This window comes from Musca autumnalis, unplaced genomic scaffold (assembly GCF_047663935.1).
Source record: "Musca autumnalis isolate F117 unplaced genomic scaffold, ASM4766393v1 scaffold_2, whole genome shotgun sequence".
Lineage (NCBI taxonomy): Eukaryota > Metazoa > Arthropoda > Insecta > Diptera > Muscidae > Musca > Musca autumnalis.
In genome coordinates this window covers 209227085-209237044 of record NW_027411755.1, presented here as the reverse complement: position 1 = coordinate 209237044, position 9960 = coordinate 209227085, and the positions used below count along the sequence as shown (strand labels likewise).

Below are 9960 nucleotides of genomic sequence, written 5' to 3'. Positions count from 1 at the left end.
CTCTTTTTTGGTCTTCTATCACGCTGCGGTGTCAGAATATGGTTAATAATTTTCGTGTTGCACAGTGTATCCGACCATTACCAAAACCAAAAGGTTTTTTCCTCTGTGGGACCCCCATTAACACCCAAAATTTCGTGAGAATCCAATCAAAATTGCGACGTGTAGCGTGATTACAAAAAACAAAAAATGAAAAATGGGATGTATTACCGACTATTGCGATATCTCCGTTATTAGGCCACCTACGCCAACCTGCTTTACATCTTTGTAAAAATGGGATTTTCTACTTTCATAATCAGACCTGCTTCATTAGCAGGTTTTGCTTTTGATATATCCCATATAGAAACAGAGATATTAGCTTTGAAATAAAATGTTGACTTTTTTTCCAAATAAGTTTTTTGCCCATTCCGACCCCTGAATATTCTCCGAACATCCCCAAAATCTTCTTCCCCTCCGGGACCTTTATCAACACCCAAAATTTGGTGACGATCGGATTAAAATTGCGACCTGTAGCGTGATTACAAGGTTTAGATGGTCAGACGGACGGACGGACACACATAGCCAGATCGACTCAGCTCGTCGAGACATTCATTTTGGTATATATATGTATGGGTCTACGACCATTATTTCAATGCGTTACAAACTTTTTGGCCAAAACCAACTTATAATACCCTCCCCCATAGTGGTGTAGGGTATAAAAATAGTTTTAGCCCAGTTTAGATGAGACCATAAAATCCGAACTGGATCTTACAGGATCTAACGAAGCGCAACTAGGATTTTTGTAGTCTTAATATATACTTTAAACAAGTAAAAAAACCACCAGTCAGCTGCCCCGACAGAGATATACCCTGAGCCTCGATCCTAAAGAAAAGGAGTGAAAGAAGAAAATACCTCTGACGTCAATGGGGTTTTTTTTCAATTTTTGGCACAACCTCTCAAGAAGAATGAACTTGCCCCCGAAAAAATTGTACAGTCGTAACTAGGGCCGCAAAATGTTGCCATTTTCGATTGCTTGAGTGGAGTTGCCATACATTTAAAAACGATGCCAGACAAGTCCTTAAACTGCACTCTTTCCAAACATTGTGTGGCAAGTACCCGAAAGTTAAAAAATATGATGTACCAAATCGGTATCTCCCTTCGAAGGTTATCTTACGTACGACCTAATTTATTTGGTACCGACAGGGGGTCTTTTGGAGATTTTGGGCCATTGTCCCAGGATGTATGGACACGCTCTAGAAAAAAATTGTGCCTTCGCAACAGAGCTCGCAAGAAGAAATTTTGGAAAAAAATTTAAAACGTTAAACTGCACATTTCCCAAATTTTGTGTGGGAGGTGGACCGATATAGTCCATATTCCAACCTGATACATGATTTTAGACCCCAAGTATTTTTGGACTAAGTCCGTTTAAGACAATTTGGAGTTGGTTTAGCTATGTCCGATCGTCCGTCTTACCGACTACCTGTTCGGCTGGCTAGAGCGCAAGATAACTCAATCGATTCGGTCCAAACTCTGCTTTACGAAGGTGGGTTATATCGGTGCACTCCTTCCGGTACCTCTCCCCCACAAAAGTTCGAAACATTTGTGCACACGATAACTCTTTAATGGAGTAACCGAGTTGGCTTATACTTTTCACATAGTGAAATTTCTACCAGACTTAGGTGAGGTTCCAATATGGACTCAGTCGGTCCCTCCTTCGGGTATCTACCACACAAAATTTCGGAAAAGTTTAGTTTAGGACCGCAGGACAATTTAGGCCGCAAGGACAATCTAACGAAAAAAATTCAAAACGATTTCAGAGGAGCTCTTAATCATCATTATTCCCTCAGCATTTATGCTAATAGAAATAATGGTTTTAGACCCCAAGTATTTTTTGACGAAATCCGTTTCAGACAATTTGGTGTTGATTTAGCCATGTCTGTCTGGCTGACTGGAGCACACGATAACTCTCGAACATATCAATCGATTCGGTCCAAACTCTGCTTTTGCTCTGGGTTATATCGGTCCACTTTTTCCGCTACCTCCACCACAAAAGTTCGAAAATGTTCGAAAAATTTGTTCGCACGTTAACTAGAGTTGTGTAGTTCCGGAACCAACTAGTTCCAAGAAACTCTTCCGTACAAGGAACTATATCCAGTTCTTGCATTTATACAGTTCCTTTAGTTCATATAGTTCCATTCGTTATTCTCGTTCCTTCAATTTAAATCCTACGTCGATCTTTCGTCATTGTTGTTTTTTTTCGCAGCAATTTATTTATTTTTATGTCACTCATCCACCAAACCACGAAATCATCTCGGTTTCCAAAGGAAACAAAAAGAACGATGAAAGAGAAAGATTCGTTGAACTATATCGGTCTCGGAACTATTTGGAACTATGGAACTATATAAAGAAACTGGTTCCTTTTGGGAAAAGGAACTAGAAGGATCGAGTCGCTCCGGGAAATAGATTGCCCAACTCTAACGATAACTCATGAAGGAAGTAACCGAGTTGGTCCATAGTTTTCACATCGTGAAATTTCTACCAGACTTAGGTGAGGTTCCAATCCTTCGGGTGCCTACCACACAAAATTTCGAAAAAGTTCAGTTTAGGACCTCTCGAATCGCGCAACTCTACCGATAACTCATGAAGGAAGTAACCGAGTTGGTCCATAGTTTTCACATCGTGAAATTTCTACCAGACTTAGGTGAGGTTCCAATCCTTCGGGTGCCTACCACACAAAATTTCGAAAAAGTTCAGTTTAGGACCTCTCGAATCGCTTTGACTTTTGCTGTAACAACTTGTATTCACTGTCCCCAATACGACGGTACAAGTTTCATCAGGGGTAAGTCCAAACTTCCTGGGAAATAGCCTGAAAGGTGCAAACAAAACCCTATGACACCGTGTGTAGTGGTTGGAGCTCAAGACAACTCTCGAACGGCTCTGCCGATTCGGTCCAAAACATGAGCTTAGTAATATATTGTCCAAACATAGTTTAGGTTAGAAGATGAGCCATATCCGTCCACTCCTTCAGGTACCTCCCCCACAAAAGTTTAAAAATGTTCGGAAAAATTGGGCGCACGATAACACATCCTAATATATCTACCAGATATAGATCAGGTTCGAATATGAACTGTATTTGTCCACTCCTTCGAATACCTCCAACACAAAATTTCGGATAAGTTCACTTTAACTGCTGCTCTCGAATCACTTTGATTTTTGTTGAAGCAACTTGCATTCGCTGCACGGTGCCACCATGGTACAATGGTATACACACCCGCCTTGCTTGGCCAAGCGACATCAAATTATCAACTGTGGCAAAATACCTTCAGTAATGTTGGCGTAATTTCCTGAATATTTCAGCCTTGCAAAACTTCTCTACAAGTGGTGTCTTAAGACACCAGAAGAAAGAAGTCTCCCTTGTCCCTTCTGGGATGTTTGTGGAACAATTATACGACGGCCAAGTCATCTGCGCAAGCCACATCTATTTGCGATCAGTAGTCAAGTCGCTGGCCGGCAGCAATTGGGAAGCTGACAATGGAACCTTGTCTTACAAAGCAAAAGGCCGGTCTGTGGTAAGTTATGCGGTATCAGTACTGTATGCAGATGTTAGCGCTACGCAATGGAAGACTATTTAAACCTGTCAGAATGCAGTCCTGTAGTGGGATTCTGTAACTCATTTTTGCTGTTATCGATAATTAACGAAATTTTTCGGTAAGTTAACGATGAATAAAAATAGTCGCTCGCCTCTACCGACACAAACAGTGATGCCAACTTTTCTTTATGTTTTTAGTCATAATTTTGCGATTAACTTTTACCGATTTTTGTCGGTAACAGCAAAAATGAGTTACAGAATCCCACTACTGAGGACCATATTCATGAGGAGACGAACATTTATGCGGTGCTTCAGTACAAGGTACCTCACCCACAAATGTTCAAAAATGTTCGGGAGGAAGGGACCGACTTTGCCACACTTTAAAAATTCTATTATATGTAAAAGATATAACATCGGGTTCGAATATGGACTACATTTGTCCACTCCTTCGGGTAGCTCCCACACAAAATTTCGGACTTTACTTCACTTTAAGACCTGCTCTCGAATCACTTTGATTTTTGTCGAAGCAACTTGCATACGCTGCCTCAATTACGACTGTAAATGTTTTTTTTCAGGGGCAAGTCCATACGTCTTAAGAAACCAGCCCAGAAGGTGTAAAAAGCTCCTATGACACACTATGTAGTGGCTGGAGAGCACCAAAACTTTCGAACGGATCAACCGATTTGGTCCAAAATTTGGCATTCGTCATATTTTGTCTAAATTTAGTATCAGTTCGAAGATGGGCAACACCGGCCCACCACTTACTTCCCCCGAATATTTGAAAAATGTCACTAAAATGATATGCACGATATCTCTTGAACGGGACAACAAATTTGATCCAAACCTTGGATCTCCTAATATTTTGTCCAAATTTAGTTTAATTTCTACAAAGTCTCATATCGGTCCTCTCCTTAGGTTACCTCCCCCACAAAAGTTCAACATTTGTGTCTAAGTGCAGAAATGTATACCGATACTGTTCATTGTGGTCCGTTTTAAAGCGATATTATGTTTTCCGTTGACAAGTCCATCAATGCTTCCTGGCATACTGGCCCAAAAGTTATACGATGATCCACTGAAATGACTAGTGGGCGCGATATCTATCGAAAAGACATGACTCCTAAAATAAGATCCACTTCCATAATGGATCAAGTCGGTCCAATTCTTTAAGTACATCCTCCGTAGCACTTTTGAACTTTAATCCTAATCGGCAAGTTCAAATGTCCAAACATTTTTAAAAGACCCTAAATACATTCGATCTGTCCGTCGATGTAAGTTTAAATTCACATAGGCTGAGGGTATATCTCTGTCGGCAAAGCCGATTGATACTTTTTACTTGTTTTAGTTTAATTTCAAAAATGGTCCTTATCGGTCTTCTCTTTAGGATACCTACCCTATGAAATGTTTTACGTTTATCGAAAATAAATGACCCCTAAAATAAGATTAACATCCAAAAATAGACAGATAGATAGAATCCATTTCTGCAGATAACTCTGTCGCAACACTTTTTGACTTCAATGGAAAGGGCAACAAACTTCCCCCTAAACACATAAATTTTGAGGAAAAGGATTTTGGCTGTGTAACCGGTATTCGGTCTGTTCATAGATGGAAGTTTCAATCCACACAGGCTGAGGGTATAGCTCTATCGGCACAGCCGATCGATAAGGAGTCTACATATAATATTTAACGCGAGTAGAATTACGCAAGGTGAGGGTTCTGATTACACTCCGACAGCCAAAATTACACTTGAACCGGACTATATACGTTTAAAAATATAGGCAAAATGGAGTAAAATGACATTTTTAATTTTTTGTTTTCTCATCGTTTTGACCTTTCAGAGGTCAAACAAATTTCAAAGGTCAACATTTTTCAAACAAATATTTTAAATACTTGTACTCGTCGTAAGATGCTGGTATTGGTGTCATATTAAAGAGGAGAGTATAGGCTTTATATGAGGTTTGGTGGATTTCATTTGTCCAGAATTGATGTTCTTTATGACAAGAGTTACAACTTTGCCTTCATGAGCAAATTAAAATTCTTCGCGGTTTAGGAGATATGCGCCTGCCAAAATGCTCACTTGACTTAATTTTTCAAGGAATGCAATAATTTATAATTATTATATAAAGCCTATACTCTCCTCTTTATTATGACACTAATACCAGCATCGTACGACGATTACAAGTATTTAAAATATTTTTTTGAAAAATGTTGACCTTTGAAATTTGTTTGACCTCTATAAGGTCAAAACGATGAGAAAACAAAAAATTAAGAAATATCATTATACTCCATTTTGCCTATACTTTCCAACGTATATAGTCCGGTTAAAGTGTAACAAAATTTTTTGAAAATTGTCGGACGGTGTTATTATTAAATTATACAATTATACAATAATAAATGATACACAAATATAAATTAATTTCATCATTAACATAACATGTCGCAATCCATCCCAACTACAAGAATTCCTCGATACTATACGAATATGCATTCATACGAGTTGCCCGAACTCTTCACACCTGCCAGTAGAAAATCTAGTCGCCGTTTTCTTAGGTGGTTGGGATTCAGCAGTGCCGTGATTCTCATCAGCAGCATGGTGTTGTTGCTGCAAAATTCAATATAAAAGTATTTGCTTTCCATTTTTATTTTTTTCTCTTAGTACTACTCACCTGACCCAAGGCAACAGCCAAAATTACAAAGAATATTAAAATATTTACGAAGAAACGCATCTTGAATTGAAGTACTATAGACCGAGTCTACTTTATATATCCTCTTGTGATTTCGTGCAATTAATATACGAGTATGTACTTAAAATATGTATAGCTACAAAGAACAAATGGTTAATGCATTTTAAAGTGATTTTTTGAAATTCATGGAATTTTTTTTATTTTATCAATTTCTTTATCAGTGAGTATGATGAAGTACTTTTAGCGCGTATACATTAAGACGAAACAAAAACAGACAAGAAATTTCTTTGAAAAGCCTACCCCATATTTTTTCCATTTGATCCACCCTGCCATTTTTTGCAGGCTTCTGGTACAATATGGTTGGCTAACGATAGGCTGAGGAATTTTGTTAAATATTCAATTCCGGGTTCATGAAGTTAAGCATTCCGATTGATATTCTGTGTGGGCCCAACGCTTGGGATGATTTCGTGTTTCGGGTGACGTCTGCAACATCGCCCATCGCACATTGGGGCATGATTCCAAAAAAAAAAAAAACGGAGATTAATTCAGGGAAGCATTTGGATAATAAAATGTTAATATTTTTCGAATGTTTACACCTCAATCAATATAACGGAACAGAGTTTTGGTGCAAATTAAGGGATTGGAGATGTAAATTCGACACCATATTCGGTACCATAAAAACTATGAAGTGGTTTTACGGTTTTGTCTACATTTCTTATTTGATTAATCTAAAATCTTCCAATATGTCTAATAAATATTGGTTATGCTAATATTTGGCAAAAAATTTAAAGTTAGGTCAATAATTTCGTAAAGCTCCCATACAAAGATATCTCCCGATTTTATGTATTTCGAGGGTCTTTAACATATTTTTTAATATATTTATCTGTAAATTAGGATTTATAGTTCTGAATGCCTAAGAATTCATCGTGGGAAAATTTGTCAATATAGGTCAAAGTTTTGGTATAGCTCCTCATATAGAGGTACAGTCAAATTTGGGGGTTTTCGAAATTTTTAGGCATATATTGCAACTAAACTGGCTCAGATTATGAATTGTGCATTTTGAAGAGATTGAAAATATTTTAATTAAACATCATCTCCATATATATTCTCGTTTTGGAATAACCTACAATAAAATATTACGCTACATTTTATAAATTAAAATTAATTTTTAATATGTTTCTAAACGTCTTTTGCCATAAATATATTTTTCTAAGATTCTAACTATTATCTACCTGAAGTTGACGATTCCATTCTAAAATTGCCAATTTTGATGCGTAAAAAATGTTACACTTTATACACCAAAAAAATTAAAGTTCTACCGATAGCAGGAGGGTTGTCAAGTTTTATTTGAACTTTTCATTCAAAATTTTGCGTTTTAATTTTACCGATTTTTGTCGGTAACTCAAAAATCAGTTAGAGAATCGCACTACTGGGTCTCCCCAACAGCAACAAACGTGGCACCGCTTAACTCATGTTGTTGAGAGTTAAAGAATCGGAGCAGGAGGACATTCCTTCCTTATACACCAGTCTGTTCACTACTGGCCTATTTCGCTTAAGCTTGATTTTAGTGACCCATACATGAAATGTATGGGGTTAGCAGTAAAGTATGGAACTACCGAGATAAAAACTTAATTTGTGCACAACGCCATTGAATAGTTGTGCCCATCATGAGCTTTTGCATTCCGTCCTATGCAGTGGGCAGAGAGTGGGCCCAAGCAAATTGACACATTTAACACGGGGAACGAAGTCGCTTTTACGAGGATAAGAGGAGATTACCACAGCTCATCGGGTGTCACCACTGTGGCACAAGGTATAATGAGTGACGTGTTCTGGCACGCTGTTTTCATTTTAACAGACCAGCAGAAGGGCATCTTACAGACAGCCTCATGATGACATGATGGGAACATATTTCTTAGTTACCCAACATCAGCATGGGTTCCGGAAAATGCATAGCACCACAACAGCATTACACGTCATATCCACACATATTAGGCTAGGAATGAACCAGAATAGGACATACAATTTAATAGTGATGGTGGCTCTTGATCTATGGAAGGCCTTCTATATCGTGAACTTGCATTCACCATAGATGTGTGGACGCCAATCGTTTGTGGAATTCAGAACTAAGAAGACTAAGGCCCATAGTGTGAGGCAGGAAGTTCCCCAATGCGGGATTATATTTTCGGAACTAACCTCTACTACTCTGAAATTAAACTCTCCCCATACGGCATAGATATCGTAATGAATGCGCATGATTTTACGATCTTGACGTCGGGTCCTATCGTCGATGACGCATGTGATAGATTAAATGTCTACAAAGCTGACTTAGGGTAGTTCTTGCACCCGATCAAAATGAAAATGTCCGACACACTTTTCACCATCTGGACGCCTGAAATGAGGCTTCCGCTGAATATATTGGTCGATGGTGCCCTGAATCCGACCACTAACTAGCCCCAAATATTGGATGTAACGTTCAATACCATGTTTACGTAGTCCGTGCCAGCCTGTGGTTTTTGGGGCAAGATCAGAAGTGAAAACAAGGTCCTCAAGTCGCAGGACGGCAGCACTTGGAATGCTGACAAAAAATCTTGTTAAACTCTTACAAAGCAATAGGCCGGACTGCGGGAAGTTATGCGGCGCCAGTGTGATTTGCAGTGGATGAATATTCAAACCAGCCAGAATGCCGCAATGAGCATTGCAACATGGTGCCTCCTCATGACACTAGTGGACCACTTTCGTCGAAGATTTTACGGTTGCATTAGCACAACAAGATATAGTCGATGCAATACCTGCGTAAGTTTTAGCGCAATTAGCATTCTGTAACGTGACCGTTTCCTACACTCCTACACTCACTCACTACCATCAACTACCATTGCATAGTCGGCATAGTGGACAAATTTAACTCCGGTGTAATTAACGACCATCGCTGCTGCACAATAATTCTCATTCACCTCGTGCTACCACCCGAATGTATATTTCAATGTCTCCCCACCGAAGATGTCGATCACCAGCCGACAAAGTACGACAAGCTCATAGCAAGCTGCAAGCCTCTTAGCAAGCTCCAAGTTTCTTAGCAAGCTCCATGCTTCTTAGCAAGCTCTATGCTCCTAGCAAGATCCAAACTCTTAGCCGGTTCCAAGCTCTTAGCAAGCTCCAGGCTATTAACAAGCTCCAAGCTCTTATCAAGCTCCAAGCCTCTTAGCAAGCTCAAGCTCTTAGCAAGCCCCATGCTTATAGCCAGCTCAACGATCATAGCCAGGTCAACGCTCATTGGCAGCTCAATGCTTATAGCCAGCTCCTACATATATACCGATCTCTTCCACCTCAGCAACTCGAGTGCGTATCCGAGAGACAACCCACAACTGTCGTGCCGACAGCCAACCGCTTACCCCGAGCTAACACCAACCCGAGTGCATCGCCGAGCCACACCCGCCGATAGTCAACCGATTGCCCAGAGCCGACACCAACCCTACTAATTTAGAGCCGAGTCACAACCGACAACTGCCGGGCCGACAGCCACCCGAGTCGTGAAGAGCCGAGCCATACCCGAATAGCACTGAACTCAATTAATCGATTACATCCATCTTTCTCCCATGTTTATATTCGTTCAACAAACACCAAGTGTGTATAATAAAGATTGAAATCGTAAACACTCGTGTTTTACTTAAGGTTTGTGCGTCCTTAGGCCGACCCTAGCAGCGACTAAGTCTACCT

General features: G+C 39.6%; 1 long non-coding RNA gene across 1 annotated transcript; it reads right to left on the bottom strand.

The window, feature by feature from the left end:
- Positions 1 to 5276: 5276 nt before the first annotated feature.
- On the bottom strand, positions 5277 to 7493 carry LOC141395197 (uncharacterized). Its single transcript, XR_012410566.1, has 3 exons — positions 7479 to 7493; positions 6229 to 6382; positions 5277 to 6164 (listed from the first exon to the last, which is right to left on the bottom strand). It is a non-coding gene; the product is annotated as an uncharacterized lncRNA (long non-coding RNA).
- Positions 7494 to 9960: the final 2467 nt, after the last annotated feature.